The 17,435-nt window shown below is 47.6% G+C and overlaps 12 non-coding genes across 12 annotated transcripts; all 12 read left to right on the forward strand.

Moving 5' to 3' along the window:
- The first annotated feature begins 173 nt into the window (after nt 1–173).
- On the forward strand, nt 174–364 carry LOC142717091 (U2 spliceosomal RNA). Its single transcript, XR_012871764.1, has one exon. It is a non-coding gene; the product is annotated as a U2 spliceosomal RNA (small nuclear RNA).
- A 1,280-nt stretch (nt 365–1,644) lies between these two features.
- Nucleotides 1,645–1,835, forward strand: LOC142717092 (U2 spliceosomal RNA). Its single transcript, XR_012871765.1, has one exon. It is a non-coding gene; the product is annotated as a U2 spliceosomal RNA (small nuclear RNA).
- Nucleotides 1,836–3,115: 1,280 nt separating this feature from the next.
- On the forward strand, nt 3,116–3,306 carry LOC142717093 (U2 spliceosomal RNA). Its single transcript, XR_012871766.1, has one exon. It is a non-coding gene; the product is annotated as a U2 spliceosomal RNA (small nuclear RNA).
- Nucleotides 3,307–4,607: 1,301 nt separating this feature from the next.
- On the forward strand, nt 4,608–4,798 carry LOC142717094 (U2 spliceosomal RNA). The gene has a single exon (XR_012871767.1). It is a non-coding gene; the product is annotated as a U2 spliceosomal RNA (small nuclear RNA).
- A 1,292-nt stretch (nt 4,799–6,090) lies between these two features.
- On the forward strand, nt 6,091–6,281 carry LOC142717095 (U2 spliceosomal RNA). Its single transcript, XR_012871768.1, has one exon. It is a non-coding gene; the product is annotated as a U2 spliceosomal RNA (small nuclear RNA).
- A 1,284-nt stretch (nt 6,282–7,565) lies between these two features.
- On the forward strand, nt 7,566–7,756 carry LOC142717060 (U2 spliceosomal RNA). The gene has a single exon (XR_012871736.1). It is a non-coding gene; the product is annotated as a U2 spliceosomal RNA (small nuclear RNA).
- Nucleotides 7,757–9,060: 1,304 nt separating this feature from the next.
- LOC142717096 (U2 spliceosomal RNA) lies at nt 9,061–9,251 on the forward strand. Its single transcript, XR_012871769.1, has one exon. It is a non-coding gene; the product is annotated as a U2 spliceosomal RNA (small nuclear RNA).
- A 1,296-nt stretch (nt 9,252–10,547) lies between these two features.
- Nucleotides 10,548–10,738, forward strand: LOC142717097 (U2 spliceosomal RNA). The gene has a single exon (XR_012871770.1). It is a non-coding gene; the product is annotated as a U2 spliceosomal RNA (small nuclear RNA).
- A 1,296-nt stretch (nt 10,739–12,034) lies between these two features.
- Nucleotides 12,035–12,225, forward strand: LOC142717100 (U2 spliceosomal RNA). The gene has a single exon (XR_012871772.1). It is a non-coding gene; the product is annotated as a U2 spliceosomal RNA (small nuclear RNA).
- A 1,308-nt stretch (nt 12,226–13,533) lies between these two features.
- LOC142717101 (U2 spliceosomal RNA) lies at nt 13,534–13,724 on the forward strand. Its single transcript, XR_012871773.1, has one exon. It is a non-coding gene; the product is annotated as a U2 spliceosomal RNA (small nuclear RNA).
- Nucleotides 13,725–15,003: 1,279 nt separating this feature from the next.
- Nucleotides 15,004–15,194, forward strand: LOC142717102 (U2 spliceosomal RNA). Its single transcript, XR_012871774.1, has one exon. It is a non-coding gene; the product is annotated as a U2 spliceosomal RNA (small nuclear RNA).
- Nucleotides 15,195–16,473: 1,279 nt separating this feature from the next.
- On the forward strand, nt 16,474–16,664 carry LOC142717103 (U2 spliceosomal RNA). The gene has a single exon (XR_012871775.1). It is a non-coding gene; the product is annotated as a U2 spliceosomal RNA (small nuclear RNA).
- Nucleotides 16,665–17,435: the final 771 nt, after the last annotated feature.

Genomic DNA, 17,435 nt, shown 5'->3' on the forward strand with positions numbered 1-17,435 from the left:
CAAAAGAAGCAAATCCTGTCTGGCTTCCTCTCCGGCCTTTATTCACCTCCCGTGTAGCTGTGAGTGTGTGAGCCTGCAGGGCCCCATGGAATTGCCTAGAAGTAGGCTGAATCGCTGCAAGGGCTGAACAGCAGTATCGGGCAGGCTCGGGCAACGCGCGGCCCGTTCGGGTTATCGCTTCTCGGCCTTTTGGCTAAGATCAAGTGTAGTATCTGTTCTTATCAGTTTAATATCTGATACGTCCCCTATCTGGGGACCATATATTAAATGGATTTTTAGAACAGGGAGATGGAAATAGAGCTTGCTCTGTCCACTCCACGCATTGACCTGGTATTGCAGTATTTCCAGGACCGGTGCACCCTTTCCTTATGTGTTGACTAAAAGCAGATTCCAAAAGTGTTTTTTGTCTTTGCTATTGTTTCTGTCTTTCTGAAGGGATCTCCCCTTTTAATCCCATTATTTCAACACCTGTTGGACAATGCATGAGTGATAATGAGCTCATTGATTAAATGCAATTAATGAATAGATTGCCACCTCTTGTTGTGTGTCGTCTGTGTTTCTGTGTTTCCGGCATTTCACATTGGAACACCTCATTCACCTTCCTTGTCTTCTCTCCGCCCTCCCTTTTAGGTAAGTTAAAGAGCTGCACCTGAGCCAGCCACTGATTGATTGATTGATTGATTGATTGATTGATTGATTGATTGATGCAGCACAACAGTCAAATAGTGGAGTGGAGTAGGGGAACAGCAAACAGCCAATAAAGCAGCCCGCCCGCTCGCCTGCCCGCCACAATGGACCTACCTGTGTACACTAGATGGATGTGATGGAATGTACTGTCGTCCCTACATTTCAAGAAGAAGTAAGAATTGCAGTTGCAACAAAGCCTTGCTTGCCTACAAAGAGAGCAGCAATTTGGATTTGTTACTATGTTACCTAGAAGAATAACAAACTGTGCAAGGATGGAGGTTGTAGGAGCAAGGAGAAGTTGTCTGTAAAGTTGGTGGATGCCTATTTTCCATTTTGCAGTCCCTTGTCTCCCTCTTGTGGCCTCCTGGAGGCAACTAGCTGTGCAAAAAAAAGACAGCCTGGCGGCCGGCTGTTGCAGTGTTGCCCTCTCAGGCAACACTGAGTGACTGACTGAGCCTCACCGTCTTATATAAAGTTCAGACGGAACTTTGCACGTGTCATAGTGGAGCCCTCAGGATTCCAGAGCCAGCTTTCTGACATCATAATGGGGCCTCAGAGATAAAAGCCTGGGCCCAGGCAGTGTTGGTCAGTGCTGCTCAGCAGGCAGCACTGGACTGGACTGGATTACAGCTGATACAAGGTGTGAAGGAACAAGGGGTGGCTGTGGGCATGCACTTGCTGCCGCTGCCAGTGTTTATCTGCATGGCAGCAGGGCATTTGGGCGTTGCCAGGAAGGCGTTTTTATGTAGATTCCTCCTCTTTCAGCACTGCATTGTGGTGCAAGCAAAAGAAGCAAATCCTGTCTGGCTTCCTCTCCGGCCTTTATTCACCTCCCGTGTAGCTGTGAGTGTGTGAGCCTGCAGGGCCCCATGGAATTGCCTAGAAGTAGGCTGAATCGCTGCAAGGGCTGAACAGCAGTATCGGGCAGGCTCGGGCAACGCGCGGCCCGTTCGGGTTATCGCTTCTCGGCCTTTTGGCTAAGATCAAGTGTAGTATCTGTTCTTATCAGTTTAATATCTGATACGTCCCCTATCTGGGGACCATATATTAAATGGATTTTTAGAACAGGGAGATGGAAATAGAGCTTGCTCTGTCCACTCCACGCATTGACCTGGTATTGCAGTATTTCCAGGACCGGTGCACCCTTTCCTTATGTGTTGACTAAAAGCAGATTCCAAAAGTGTTTTTTGTCTTTGCTATTGTTTCTGTCTTTCTGAAGGGATCTCCCCTTTTAATCCCATTATTTCAACACCTGTTGGACAATGCATGAGTGATAATGAGCTCATTGATTAAATGCAATTAATGAATAGATTGCCACCTCTTGTTGTGTGTCGTCTGTGTTTCTGTGTTTCCGGCATTTCACATTGGAACACCTCATTCACCTTCCTTGTCTTCTCTCCGCCCTCCCTTTTAGGTAAGTTAAAGAGCTGCACCTGAGCCAGCCACTGATTGATTGATTGATTGATTGATTGATTGATTGATTGATTGATGCAGCACAACAGTCAAATAGTGGAGTGGAGTAGGGGAACAGCAAACAGCCAATAAAGCAGCCCGCCCGCTCGCCTGCCCGCCACAATGGACCTACCTGTGTACACTAGATGGATGTGATGGAATGTACTGTCGTCCCTACATTTCAAGAAGAAGTAAGAATTGCAGTTGCAACAAAGCCTTGCTTGCCTACAAAGAGAGCAGCAATTTGGATTTGTTACTATGTTACCTAGAAGAATAACAAACTGTGCAAGGATGGAGGTTGTAGGAGCAAGGAGAAGTTGTCTGTAAAGTTGGTGGATGCCTATTTTCCATTTTGCAGTCCCTTGTCTCCCTCTTGTGGCCTCCTGGAGGCAACTAGCTGTGCAAAAAAAAGACAGCCTGGCGGCCGGCTGTTGCAGTGTTGCCCTCTCAGGCAACACTGAGTGACTGACTGAGCCTCACCGTCTTATATAAAGTTCAGACGGAACTTTGCACGTGTCATAGTGGAGCCCTCAGGATTCCAGAGCCAGCTTTCTGACATCATAATGGGGCCTCAGAGATAAAAGCCTGGGCCCAGGCAGTGTTGGTCAGTGCTGCTCAGCAGGCAGCACTGGACTGGACTGGATTACAGCTGATACAAGGTGTGAAGGAACAAGGGGTGGCTGTGGGCATGCACTTGCTGCCGCTGCCAGTGTTTATCTGCATGGCAGCAGGGCATTTGGGCGTTGCCAGGAAGGCGTTTTTATGTAGATTCCTCCTCTTTCAGTACTGCATTGTGGTGCAAGCAAAAGAAGCAAATCCTGTCTGGCTTCCTCTCCGGCCTTTATTCACCTCCCGTGTAGCTGTGAGTGTGTGAGCCTGCAGGGCCCCATGGAATTGCCTAGAAGTAGGCTGAATCGCTGCAAGGGCTGAACAGCAGTATCGGGCAGGCTCGGGCAACGCGCGGCCCGTTCGGGTTATCGCTTCTCGGCCTTTTGGCTAAGATCAAGTGTAGTATCTGTTCTTATCAGTTTAATATCTGATACGTCCCCTATCTGGGGACCATATATTAAATGGATTTTTAGAACAGGGAGATGGAAATAGAGCTTGCTCTGTCCACTCCACGCATTGACCTGGTATTGCAGTATTTCCAGGACCGGTGCACCCTTTCCTTATGTGTTGACTAAAAGCAGATTCCAAAAGTGTTTTTTGTCTTTGCTATTGTTTCTGTCTTTCTGAAGGGATCTCCCCTTTTAATCCCATTATTTCAACACCTGTTGGACAATGCATGAGTGGCATGAGTGATAATGAGCTCATTGATTAAATGCAATTAATGAATAGATTGCCACCTCTTGTTGTGTGTCGTCTGTGTTTCTGTGTTTCCGGCATTTCACATTGGAACACCTCATTCACCTTCCTTGTCTTCTCTCCGCCCTCCCTTTTAGGTAAGTTAAAGAGCTGCACCTGAGCCAGCCACTGATTGATTGATTGATTGATTGATTGATTGATTGATTGATTGATTGATTGATTGATGCAGCACAACAGTCAAATAGTGGAGTGGAGTAGGGGAACAGCAAACAGCCAATAAAGCAGCCCGCCCGCTCGCCTGCCCGCCACAATGGACCTACCTGTGTACACTAGATGGATGTGATGGAATGTACTGTCGTCCCTACATTTCAAGAAGAAGTAAGAATTGCAGTTGCAACAAAGCCTTGCTTGCCTACAAAGAGAGCAGCAATTTGGATTTGTTACTATGTTACCTAGAAGAATAACAAACTGTGCAAGGATGGAGGTTGTAGGAGCAAGGAGAAGTTGTCTGTAAAGTTGGTGGATGCCTATTTTCCATTTTGCAGTCCCTTGTCTCCCTCTTGTGGCCTCCTGGAGGCAACTAGCTGTGCAAAAAAAAGACAGCCTGGCGGCCGGCTGTTGCAGTGTTGCCCTCTCAGGCAACACTGAGTGACTGACTGAGCCTCACCGTCTTATATAAAGTTCAGACGGAACTTTGCACGTGTCATAGTGGAGCCCTCAGGATTCCAGAGCCAGCTTTCTGACATCATAATGGGGCCTCAGAGATAAAAGCCTGGGCCCAGGCAGTGTTGGTCAGTGCTGCTCAGCAGGCAGCACTGGACTGGACTGGATTACAGCTGATACAAGGTGTGAAGGAACAAGGGGTGGCTGTGGGCATGCACTTGCTGCCGCTGCCAGTGTTTATCTGCATGGCAGCAGGGCATTTGGGCGTTGCCAGGAAGGCGTTTTTATGTAGATTCCTCCTCTTTCAGCACTGCATTGTGGTGCAAGCAAAAGAAGCAAATCCTGTCTGGCTTCCTCTCCGGCCTTTATTCACCTCCCGTGTAGCTGTGAGTGTGTGAGCCTGCAGGGCCCCATGGAATTGCCTAGAAGTAGGCTGAATCGCTGCAAGGGCTGAACAGCAGTATCGGGCAGGCTCGGGCAACGCGCGGCCCGTTCGGGTTATCGCTTCTCGGCCTTTTGGCTAAGATCAAGTGTAGTATCTGTTCTTATCAGTTTAATATCTGATACGTCCCCTATCTGGGGACCATATATTAAATGGATTTTTAGAACAGGGAGATGGAAATAGAGCTTGCTCTGTCCACTCCACGCATTGACCTGGTATTGCAGTATTTCCAGGACCGGTGCACCCTTTCCTTATGTGTTGACTAAAAGCAGATTCCAAAAGTGTTTTTTGTCTTTGCTATTGTTTCTGTCTTTCTGAAGGGATCTCCCCTTTTAATCCCATTATTTCAACACCTGTTGGACAATGCATGAGTGATAATGAGCTCATTGATTAAATGCAATTAATGAATAGATTGCCACCTCTTGTTGTGTGTCGTCTGTGTTTCTGTGTTTCCGGCATTTCACATTGGAACACCTCATTCACCTTCCTTGTCTTCTCTCCGCCCTCCCTTTTAGGTAAGTTAAAGAGCTGCACCTGAGCCAGCCACTGATTGATTGATTGATTGATTGATTGATTGATTGATTGATTGATTGATTGATTGATGCAGCACAACAGTCAAATAGTGGAGTGGAGTAGGGGAACAGCAAACAGCCAATAAAGCAGCCCGCCCGCTCGCCTGCCCGCCACAATGGACCTACCTGTGTACACTAGATGGATGTGATGGAATGTACTGTCGTCCCTACATTTCAAGAAGAAGTAAGAATTGCAGTTGCAACAAAGCCTTGCTTGCCTACAAAGAGAGCAGCAATTTGGATTTGTTACTATGTTACCTAGAATAATAACAAACTGTGCAAGGATGGAGGTTGTAGGAGCAAGGAGAAGTTGTCTGTAAAGTTGGTGGATGCCTATTTTCCATTTTGCAGTCCCTTGTCTCCCTCTTGTGGCCTCCTGGAGGCAACTAGCTGTGCAAAAAAAAGACAGCCTCGCGGCCGGCTGTTGCAGTGTTGCCCTCTCAGGCAACACTGAGTGACTGACTGAGCCTCACCGTCTTATATAAAGTTCAGACGGAACTTTGCACGTGTCATAGTGGAGCCCTCAGGATTCCAGAGCCAGCTTTCTGACATCATAATGGGGCCTCAGAGATAAAAGCCTGGGCCCAGGCAGTGTTGGTCAGTGCTGCTCAGCAGGCAGCACTGGACTGGACTGGATTACAGCTGATACAAGGTGTGAAGGAACAAGGGGTGGCTGTGGGCATGCACTTGCTGCCGCTGCCAGTGTTTATCTGCATGGCAGCAGGGCATTTGGGCGTTGCCAGGAAGGCGTTTTTATGTAGATTCCTCCTCTTTCAGCACTGCATTGTGGTGCAAGCAAAAGAAGCAAATCCTGTCTGGCTTCCTCTCCGGCCTTTATTCACCTCCCGTGTAGCTGTGAGTGTGTGAGCCTGCAGGGCCCCATGGAATTGCCTAGAAGTAGGCTGAATCGCTGCAAGGGCTGAACAGCAGTATCGGGCAGGCTCGGGCAACGCGCGGCCCGTTCGGGTTATCGCTTCTCGGCCTTTTGGCTAAGATCAAGTGTAGTATCTGTTCTTATCAGTTTAATATCTGATACGTCCCCTATCTGGGGACCATATATTAAATGGATTTTTAGAACAGGGAGATGGAAATAGAGCTTGCTCTGTCCACTCCACGCATTGACCTGGTATTGCAGTATTTCCAGGACCGGTGCACCCTTTCCTTATGTGTTGACTAAAAGCAGATTCCAAAAGTGTTTTTTGTCTTTGCTATTGTTTCTGTCTTTCTGAAGGGATCTCCCCTTTTAATCCCATTATTTCAACACCTGTTGGACAATGCATGAGTGATAATGAGCTCATTGATTAAATGCAATTAATGAATAGATTGCCACCTCTTGTTGTGTGTCGTCTGTGTTTCTGTGTTTCCGGCATTTCACATTGGAACACCTCATTCACCTTCCTTGTCTTCTCTCCGCCCTCCCTTTTAGGTAAGTTAAAGAGCTGCACCTGAGCCAGCCACTGATTGATTGATTGATTGATTGATTGATTGATTGATTGATTGATTGATGCAGCACAACAGTCAAATAGTGGAGTGGAGTAGGGGAACAGCAAACAGCCAATAAAGCAGCCCGCCCGCTCGCCTGCCCGCCACAATGGACCTACCTGTGTACACTAGATGGATGTGATGGAATGTACTGTCGTCCCTACATTTCAAGAAGAAGTAAGAATTGCAGTTGCAACAAAGCCTTGCTTGCCTACAAAGAGAGCAGCAATTTGGATTTGTTACTATGTTACCTAGAAGAATAACAAACTGTGCAAGGATGGAGGTTGTAGGAGCAAGGAGAAGTTGTCTGTAAAGTTGGTGGATGCCTATTTTCCATTTTGCAGTCCCTTGTCTCCCTCTTGTGGCCTCCTGGAGGCAACTAGCTGTGCAAAAAAAAGACAGCCTGGCGGCCGGCTGTTGCAGTGTTGCCCTCTCAGGCAACACTGAGTGACTGACTGAGCCTCACCGTCTTATATAAAGTTCAGACGGAACTTTGCACGTGTCATAGTGGAGCCCTCAGGATTCCAGAGCCAGCTTTCTGACATCATAATGGGGCCTCAGAGATAAAAGCCTGGGCCCAGGCAGTGTTGGTCAGTGCTGCTCAGCAGGCAGCACTGGACTGGACTGGATTACAGCTGATACAAGGTGTGAAGGAACAAGGGGTGGCTGTGGGCATGCACTTGCTGCCGCTGCCAGTGTTTATCTGCATGGCAGCAGGGCATTTGGGCGTTGCCAGGAAGGCGTTTTTATGTAGATTCCTCCTCTTTCAGCACTGCATTGTGGTGCAAGCAAAAGAAGCAAATCCTGTCTGGCTTCCTCTCCGGCCTTTATTCACCTCCCGTGTAGCTGTGAGTGTGTGAGCCTGCAGGGCCCCATGGAATTGCCTAGAAGTAGGCTGAATCGCTGCAAGGGCTGAACAGCAGTATCGGGCAGGCTCGGGCAACGCGCGGCCCGTTCGGGTTATCGCTTCTCGGCCTTTTGGCTAAGATCAAGTGTAGTATCTGTTCTTATCAGTTTAATATCTGATACGTCCCCTATCTGGGGACCATATATTAAATGGATTTTTAGAACAGGGAGATGGAAATAGAGCTTGCTCTGTCCACTCCACGCATTGACCTGGTATTGCAGTATTTCCAGGGCCGGTGCACCCTTTCCTTATGTGTTGACTAAAAGCAGATTCCAAAAGTGTTTTTTGTCTTTGCTATTGTTTCTGTCTTTCTGAAGGGATCTCCCCTTTTAATCCCATTATTTCAACACCTGTTGGACAATGCATGAGTGATAATGAGCTCATTGATTAAATGCAATTAATGAATAGATTGCCACCTCTTGTTGTGTGTCGTCTGTGTTTCTGTGTTTCCGGCATTTCACATTGGAACACCTCATTCACCTTCCTTGTCTTCTCTCCGCCCTCCCTTTTAGGTAAGTTAAAGAGCTGCACCTGAGCCAGCCACTGATTGATTGATTGATTGATTGATTGATTGATTGATTGATTGATTGATTGTTTGATTGATTGATTGATGCAGGACAACAGTCAAATAGTGGAGTGGAGTAGGGGAACAGCAAACAGCCAATAAAGCAGCCCGCCCGCTCGCCTGCCCGCCACAATGGACCTACCTGTGTACACTAGATGGATGTGATGGAATGTACTGTCGTCCCTACATTTCAAGAAGAAGTAAGAATTGCAGTTGCAACAAAGCCTTGCTTGCCTACAAAGAGAGCAGCAATTTGGATTTGTTACTATGTTACCTAGAAGAATAACAAACTGTGCAAGGATGGAGGTTGTAGGAGCAAGGAGAAGTTTTCTGTAAAGTTGGTGGATGCCTATTTTCCATTTTGCAGTCCCTTGTCTCCCTCTTGTGGCCTCCTGGAGGCAACTAGCTGTGCAAAAAAAAGACAGCCTGGCGGCCGGCTGTTGCAGTGTTGCCCTCTCAGGCAACACTGAGTGACTGACTGAGCCTCACCGTCTTATATAAAGTTCAGACGGAACTTTGCACGTGTCATAGTGGAGCCCTCAGGATTCCAGAGCCAGCTTTCTGACATCATAATGGGGCCTCAGAGATAAAAGCCTGGGCCCAGGCAGTGTTGGTCAGTGCTGCTCAGCAGGCAGCACTGGACTGGACTGGATTACAGCTGATACAAGGTGTGAAGGAACAAGGGGTGGCTGTGGGCATGCACTTGCTGCCGCTGCCAGTGTTTATCTGCATGGCAGCAGGGCATTTGGGCGTTGCCAGGAAGGCGTTTTTATGTAGATTCCTCCTCTTTCAGCACTGCATTGTGGTGCAAGCAAAAGAAGCAAATCCTGTCTGGCTTCCTCTCCGGCCTTTATTCACCTCCCGTGTAGCTGTGAGTGTGTGAGCCTGCAGGGCCCCATGGAATTGCCTAGAAGTAGGCTGAATCGCTGCAAGGGCTGAACAGCAGTATCGGGCAGGCTCGGGCAACGCGCGGCCCGTTCGGGTTATCGCTTCTCGGCCTTTTGGCTAAGATCAAGTGTAGTATCTGTTCTTATCAGTTTAATATCTGATACGTCCCCTATCTGGGGACCATATATTAAATGGATTTTTAGAACAGGGAGATGGAAATAGAGCTTGCTCTGTCCACTCCACGCATTGACCTGGTATTGCAGTATTTCCAGGACCGGTGCACCCTTTCCTTATGTGTTGACTAAAAGCAGATTCCAAAAGTGTTTTTTGTCTTTGCTATTGTTTCTGTCTTTCTGAAGGGATCTCCCCTTTTAATCCCATTATTTCAACACCTGTTGGACAATGCATGAGTGATAATGAGCTCATTGATTAAATGCAATTAATGAATAGATTGCCACCTCTTGTTGTGTGTCGTCTGTGTTTCTGTGTTTCCGGCATTTCACATTGGAACACCTCATTCACCTTCCTTGTCTTCTCTCCGCCCTCCCTTTTAGGTAAGTTAAAGAGCTGCACCTGAGCCAGCCACTGATTGATTGATTGATTGATTGATTGATTGATTGATTGATTGATTGATTGATTGATTGATGCAGCACAACAGTCAAATAGTGGAGTGGAGTAGGGGAACAGCAAACAGCCAATAAAGCAGCCCGCCCGCTCGCCTGCCCGCCACAATGGACCTACCTGTGTACACTAGATGGATGTGATGGAATGTACTGTCGTCCCTACATTTCAAGAAGAAGTAAGAATTGCAGTTGCAACAAAGCCTTGCTTGCCTACAAAGAGAGCAGCAATTTGGATTTGTTACTATGTTACCTAGAAGAATAACAAACTGTGCAAGGATGGAGGTTGTAGGAGCAAGGAGAAGTTGTCTGTAAAGTTGGTGGATGCCTATTTTCCATTTTGCAGTCCCTTGTCTCCCTCTTGTGGCCTCCTGGAGGCAACTAGCTGTGCAAAAAAAAGACAGCCTGGCGGCCGGCTGTTGCAGTGTTGCCCTCTCAGGCAACACTGAGTGACTGACTGAGCCTCACCGTCTTATATAAAGTTCAGACGGAACTTTGCACGTGTCATAGTGGAGCCCTCAGGATTCCAGAGCCAGCTTTCTGACATCATAATGGGGCCTCAGAGATAAAAGCCTGGGCCCAGGCAGTGTTGGTCAGTGCTGCTCAGCAGGCAGCACTGGACTGGACTGGATTACAGCTGATACAAGGTGTGAAGGAACAAGGGGTGGCTGTGGGCATGCACTTGCTGCCGCTGCCAGTGTTTATCTGCATGGCAGCAGGGCATTTGGGCGTTGCCAGGAAGGCGTTTTTATGTAGATTCCTCCTCTTTCAGCACTGCATTGTGGTGCAAGCAAAAGAAGCAAATCCTGTCTGGCTTCCTCTCCGGCCTTTATTCACCTCCCGTGTAGCTGTGAGTGTGTGAGCCTGCAGGGCCCCATGGAATTGCCTAGAAGTAGGCTGAATCGCTGCAAGGGCTGAACAGCAGTATCGGGCAGGCACGGGCAACGCGCGGCCCGTTCGGGTTATCGCTTCTCGGCCTTTTGGCTAAGATCAAGTGTAGTATCTGTTCTTATCAGTTTAATATCTGATACGTCCCCTATCTGGGGACCATATATTAAATGGATTTTTAGAACAGGGAGATGGAAATAGAGCTTGCTCTGTCCACTCCACGCATTGACCTGGTATTGCAGTATTTCCAGGACCGGTGCACCCTTTCCTTATGTGTTGACTAAAAGCAGATTCCAAAAGTGTTTTTTGTCTTTGCTATTGTTTCTGTCTTTCTGAAGGGATCTCCCCTTTTAATCCCATTATTTCAACACCTGTTGGACAATGCATGAGTGATAATGAGCTCATTGATTAAATGCAATTAATGAATAGATTGCCACCTCTTGTTGTGTGTCGTCTGTGTTTCTGTGTTTCCGGCATTTCACATTGGAACACCTCATTCACCTTCCTTGTCTTCTCTCCGCCCTCCCTTTTAGGTAAGTTAAAGAGCTGCACCTGAGCCAGCCACTGATTGATTGATTGATTGATTGATTGATTGATTGATTGATTGATTGATTGATTGATTGATGCAGCACAACAGTCAAATAGTGGAGTGGAGTAGGGGAACAGCAAACAGCCAATAAAGCAGCCCGCCCGCTCGCCTGCCCGCCACAATGGACCTACCTGTGTACACTAGATGGATGTGATGGAATGTACTGTCGTCCCTACATTTCAAGAAGAAGTAAGAATTGCAGTTGCAACAAAGCCTTGCTTGCCTACAAAGAGAGCAGCAATTTGGATTTGTTACTATGTTACCTAGAAGAATAACAAACTGTGCAAGGATGGAGGTTGTAGGAGCAAGGAGAAGTTGTCTGTAAAGTTGGTGGATGCCTATTTTCCATTTTGCAGTCCCTTGTCTCCCTCTTATGGCCTCCTGGAGGCAACTAGCTGTGCAAAAAAAAGACAGCCTGGCGGCCGGCTGTTGCAGTGTTGCCCTCTCAGGCAACACTGAGTGACTGACTGAGCCTCACCGTCTTATATAAAGTTCAGACGGAACTTTGCACGTGTCATAGTGGAGCCCTCAGGATTCCAGAGCCAGCTTTCTGACATCATAATGGGGCCTCAGAGATAAAAGCCTGGGCCCAGGCAGTGTTGGTCAGTGCTGCTCAGCAGGCAGCACTGGACTGGACTGGATTACAGCTGATACAAGGTGTGAAGGAACAAGGGGTGGCTGTGGGCATGCACTTGCTGCCGCTGCCAGTGTTTATCTGCATGGCAGCAGGGCATTTGGGCGTTGCCAGGAAGGCGTTTTTATGTAGATTCCTCCTCTTTCAGCACTGCATTGTGGTGCAAGCAAAAGAAGCAAATCCTGTCTGGCTTCCTCTCCGGCCTTTATTCACCTCCCGTGTAGCTGTGAGTGTGTGAGCCTGCAGGGCCCCATGGAATTGCCTAGAAGTAGGCTGAATCGCTGCAAGGGCTGAACAGCAGTATCGGGCAGGCTCGGGCAACGCGCGGCCCGTTCGGGTTATCGCTTCTCGGCCTTTTGGCTAAGATCAAGTGTAGTATCTGTTCTTATCAGTTTAATATCTGATACGTCCCCTATCTGGGGACCATATATTAAATGGATTTTTAGAACAGGGAGATGGAAATAGAGCTTGCTCTGTCCACTCCACGCATTGACCTGGTATTGCAGTATTTCCAGGACCGGTGCACCCTTTCCTTATGTGTTGACTAAAAGCAGATTCCAAAAGTGTTTTTTGTCTTTGCTATTGTTTCTGTCTTTCTGAAGGGATCTCCCCTTTTAATCCCATTATTTCAACACCTGTTGGACAATGCATGAGTGATAATGAGCTCATTGATTAAATGCAATTAATGAATAGATTGCCACCTCTTGTTGTGTGTCGTCTGTGTTTCTGTGTTTCCGGCATTTCACATTGGAACACCTCATTCACCTTCCTTGTCTTCTCTCCGCCCTCCCTTTTAGGTAAGTTAAAGAGCTGCACCTGAGCCAGCCACTGATTGATTGATTGATTGATTGATTGATTGATTGATTGATTGATTGATTGATTGATTGATTGATTGATTGATGCAGCACAACAGTCAAATAGTGGAGTGGAGTAGGGGAACAGCAAACAGCCAATAAAGCAGCCCGCCCGCTCGCCTGCCCGCCACAATGGACCTACCTGTGTACACTAGATGGATGTGATGGAATGTACTGTTGTCCCTACATTTCAAGAAGAAGTAAGAATTGCAGTTGCAACAAAGCCTTGCTTGCCTACAAAGAGAGCAGCAATTTGGATTTGTTACTATGTTACCTAGAAGAATAACAAACTGTGCAAGGATGGAGGTTGTAGGAGCAAGGAGAAGTTGTCTGTAAAGTTGGTGGATGCCTATTTTCCATTTTGCAGTCCCTTGTCTCCCTCTTGTGGCCTCCTGGAGGCAACTAGCTGTGCAAAAAAAAGACAGCCTGGCGGCCGGCTGTTGCAGTGTTGCCCTCTCAGGCAACACTGAGTGACTGACTGAGCCTCACCGTCTTATATAAAGTTCAGACGGAACTTTGCACGTGTCATAGTGGAGCCCTCAGGATTCCAGAGCCAGCTTTCTGACATCATAATGGGGCCTCAGAGATAAAAGCCTGGGCCCAGGCAGTGTTGGTCAGTGCTGCTCAGCAGGCAGCACTGGACTGGACTGGATTACAGCTGATACAAGGTGTGAAGGAACAAGGGGTGGCTGTGGGCATGCACTTGCTGCCGCTGCCAGTGTTTATCTGCATGGCAGCAGGGCATTTGGGCGTTGCCAGGAAGGCGTTTTTATGTAGATTCCTCCTCTTTCAGCACTGCATTGTGGTGCAAGCAAAAGAAGCAAATCCTGTCTGGCTTCCTCTCCGGCCTTTATTCACCTCCCGTGTAGCTGTGAGTGTGTGAGCCTGCAGGGCCCCATGGAATTGCCTAGAAGTAGGCTGAATCGCTGCAAGGGCTGAACAGCAGTATCGGGCAGGCTCGGGCAACGCGCGGCCCGTTCGGGTTATCGCTTCTCGGCCTTTTGGCTAAGATCAAGTGTAGTATCTGTTCTTATCAGTTTAATATCTGATACGTCCCCTATCTGGGGACCATATATTAAATGGATTTTTAGAACAGGGAGATGGAAATAGAGCTTGCTCTGTCCACTCCACGCATTGACCTGGTATTGCAGTATTTCCAGGACCGGTGCACCCTTTCCTTATGTGTTGACTAAAAGCAGATTCCAAAAGTGTTTTTTGTCTTTGCTATTGTTTCTGTCTTTCTGAAGGGATCTCCCCTTTTAATCCCATTATTTCAACACCTGTTGGACAATGCATGAGTGATAATGAGCTCATTGATTAAATGCAATTAATGAATAGATTGCCACCTCTTGTTGTGTGTCGTCTGTGTTTCTGTGTTTCCGGCATTTCACATTGGAACACCTCATTCACCTTCCTTGTCTTCTCTCCGCCCTCCCTTTTAGGTAAGTTAAAGAGCTGCACCTGAGCCAGCCACTGATTGATTGATTGATTGATTGATTGATTGATTGATTGATTGATGCAGCACAACAGTCAAATAGTGGAGTGGAGTAGGGGAACAGCAAACAGCCAATAAAGCAGCCCGCCCGCTCGCCTGCCCGCCACAATGGACCTACCTGTGTACACTAGATGGATGTGATGGAATGTACTGTCGTCCCTACATTTCAAGAAGAAGTAAGAATTGCAGTTGCAACAAAGCCTTGCTTGCCTACAAAGAGAGCAGCAATTTGGATTTGTTACTATGTTACCTAGAAGAATAACAAACTGTGCAAGGATGGAGGTTGTAGGAGCAAGGAGAAGTTGTCTGTAAAGTTGGTGGATGCCTATTTTCCATTTTGCAGTCCCTTGTCTCCCTCTTGTGGCCTCCTGGAGGCAACTAGCTGTGCAAATAAAGACAGCCTGGCGGCCGGCTGTTGCAGTGTTGCCCTCTCAGGCAACACTGAGTGACTGACTGAGCCTCACCGTCTTATATAAAGTTCAGACGGAACTTTGCACGTGTCATAGTGGAGCCCTCAGGATTCCAGAGCCAGCTTTCTGACATCATAATGGGGCCTCAGAGATAAAAGCCTGGGCCCAGGCAGTGTTGGTCAGTGCTGCTCAGCAGGCAGCACTGGACTGGACTGGATTACAGCTGATACAAGGTGTGAAGGAACAAGGGGTGGCTGTGGGCATGCACTTGCTGCCGCTGCCAGTGTTTATCTGCATGGCAGCAGGGCATTTGGGCGTTGCCAGGAAGGCGTTTTTATGTAGATTCCTCCTCTTTCAGCACTGCATTGTGGTGCAAGCAAAAGAAGCAAATCCTGTCTGGCTTCCTCTCCGGCCTTTATTCACCTCCCGTGTAGCTGTGAGTGTGTGAGCCTGCAGGGCCCCATGGAATTGCCTAGAAGTAGGCTGAATCGCTGCAAGGGCTGAACAGCAGTATCGGGCAGGCTCGGGCAACGCGCGGCCCGTTCGGGTTATCGCTTCTCGGCCTTTTGGCTAAGATCAAGTGTAGTATCTGTTCTTATCAGTTTAATATCTGATACGTCCCCTATCTGGGGACCATATATTAAATGGATTTTTAGAACAGGGAGATGGAAATAGAGCTTGCTCTGTCCACTCCACGCATTGACCTGGTATTGCAGTATTTCCAGGACCGGTGCACCCTTTCCTTATGTGTTGACTAAAAGCAGATTCCAAAAGTGTTTTTTGTCTTTGCTATTGTTTCTGTCTTTCTGAAGGGATCTCCCCTTTTAATCCCATTATTTCAACACCTGTTGGACAATGCATGAGTGATAATGAGCTCATTGATTAAATGCAATTAATGAATAGATTGCCACCTCTTGTTGTGTGTCGTCTGTGTTTCTGTGTTTCCGGCATTTCACATTGGAACACCTCATTCACCTTCCTTGTCTTCTCTCCGCCCTCCCTTTTAGGTAAGTTAAAGAGCTGCACCTGAGCCAGCCACTGATTGATTGATTGATTGATTGATTGATTGATTGATTGATTGATGCAGCACAACAGTCAAATAGTGGAGTGGAGTAGGGGAACAGCAAACAGCCAATAAAGCAGCCCGCCCGCTCGCCTGCCCGCCACAATGGACCTACCTGTGTACACTAGATGGATGTGATGGAATGTACTGTCGTCCCTACATTTCAAGAAGAAGTAAGAATTGCAGTTGCAACAAAGCCTTGCTTGCCTACAAAGAGAGCAGCAATTTGGATTTGTTACTATGTTACCTAGAAGAATAACAAACTGTGCAAGGATGGAGGTTGTAGGAGCAAGGAGAAGTTGTCTGTAAAGTTGGTGGATGCCTATTTTCCATTTTGCAGTCCCTTGTCTCCCTCTTGTGGCCTCCTGGAGGCAACTAGCTGTGCAAATAAAGACAGCCTGGCGGCCGGCTGTTGCAGTGTTGCCCTCTCAGGCAACACTGAGTGACTGACTGAGCCTCACCGTCTTATATAAAGTTCAGACGGAACTTTGCACGTGTCATAGTGGAGCCCTCAGGATTCCAGAGCCAGCTTTCTGACATCATAATGGGGCCTCAGAGATAAAAGCCTGGGCCCAGGCAGTGTTGGTCAGTGCTGCTCAGCAGGCAGCACTGGACTGGACTGGATTACAGCTGATACAAGGTGTGAAGGAACAAGGGGTGGCTGTGGGCATGCACTTGCTGCCGCTGCCAGTGTTTATCTGCATGGCAGCAGGGCATTTGGGCGTTGCCAGGAAGGCGTTTTTATGTAGATTCCTCCTCTTTCAGCACTGCATTGTGGTGCAAGCAAAAGAAGCAAATCCTGTCTGGCTTCCTCTCCGGCCTTTATTCACCTCCCGTGTAGCTGTGAGTGTGTGAGCCTGCAGGGCCCCATGGAATTGCCTAGAAGTAGGCTGAATCGCTGCAAGGGCTGAACAGCAGTATCGGGCAGGCTCGGGCAACGCGCGGCCCGTTCGGGTTATCGCTTCTCGGCCTTTTGGCTAAGATCAAGTGTAGTATCTGTTCTTATCAGTTTAATATCTGATACGTCCCCTATCTGGGGACCATATATTAAATGGATTTTTAGAACAGGGAGATGGAAATAGAGCTTGCTCTGTCCACTCCACGCATTGACCTGGTATTGCAGTATTTCCAGGACCGGTGCACCCTTTCCTTATGTGTTGACTAAAAGCAGATTCCAAAAGTGTTTTTTGTCTTTGCTATTGTTTCTGTCTTTCTGAAGGGATCTCCCCTTTTAATCCCATTATTTCAACACCTGTTGGACAATGCATGAGTGATAATGAGCTCATTGATTAAATGCAATTAATGAATAGATTGCCACCTCTTGTTGTGTGTCGTCTGTGTTTCTGTGTTTCCGGCATTTCACATTGGAACACCTCATTCACCTTCCTTGTCTTCTCTCCGCCCTCCCTTTTAGGTAAGTTAAAGTTTAGGTAAGTTAAAGAGCTGCACCTGAGCCAGCCACTGATTGATTGATTGATTGATTGATTGATTGATTGATTGATTGATGCAGCACAACAGTCAAATAGTGGAGTGGAGTAGGGGAACAGCAAACAGCCAATAAAGCAGCCCGCCCGCTCGCCTGCCCGCCACAATGGACCTACCTGTGTACACTAGATGGATGTGATGGAATGTACTGTCGTCCCTACATTTCAAGAAGAAGTAAGAATTGCAGTTGCAACAAAGCCTTGCTTGCCTACAAAGAGAGCAGCAATTTGGATTTGTTACTATGTTACCTAGAAGAATAACAAACTGTGCAAGGATGGAGGTTGTAGGAGCAAGGAGAAGTTGTCTGTAAAGTTGGTGGATGCCTATTTTCCATTTTGCAGTCCCTTGTCTCCCTCTTGTGGCCTCCTGGAGGCAACTAGCTGTGCAAAAAAAAGACAGCCTGGCGGCCGGCTGTTGCAGTGTTGCCCTCTCAG

This window comes from Rhinoderma darwinii, unplaced genomic scaffold (assembly GCF_050947455.1).
Source record: "Rhinoderma darwinii isolate aRhiDar2 unplaced genomic scaffold, aRhiDar2.hap1 Scaffold_4530, whole genome shotgun sequence".
NCBI lineage: Eukaryota > Metazoa > Chordata > Amphibia > Anura > Rhinodermatidae > Rhinoderma > Rhinoderma darwinii.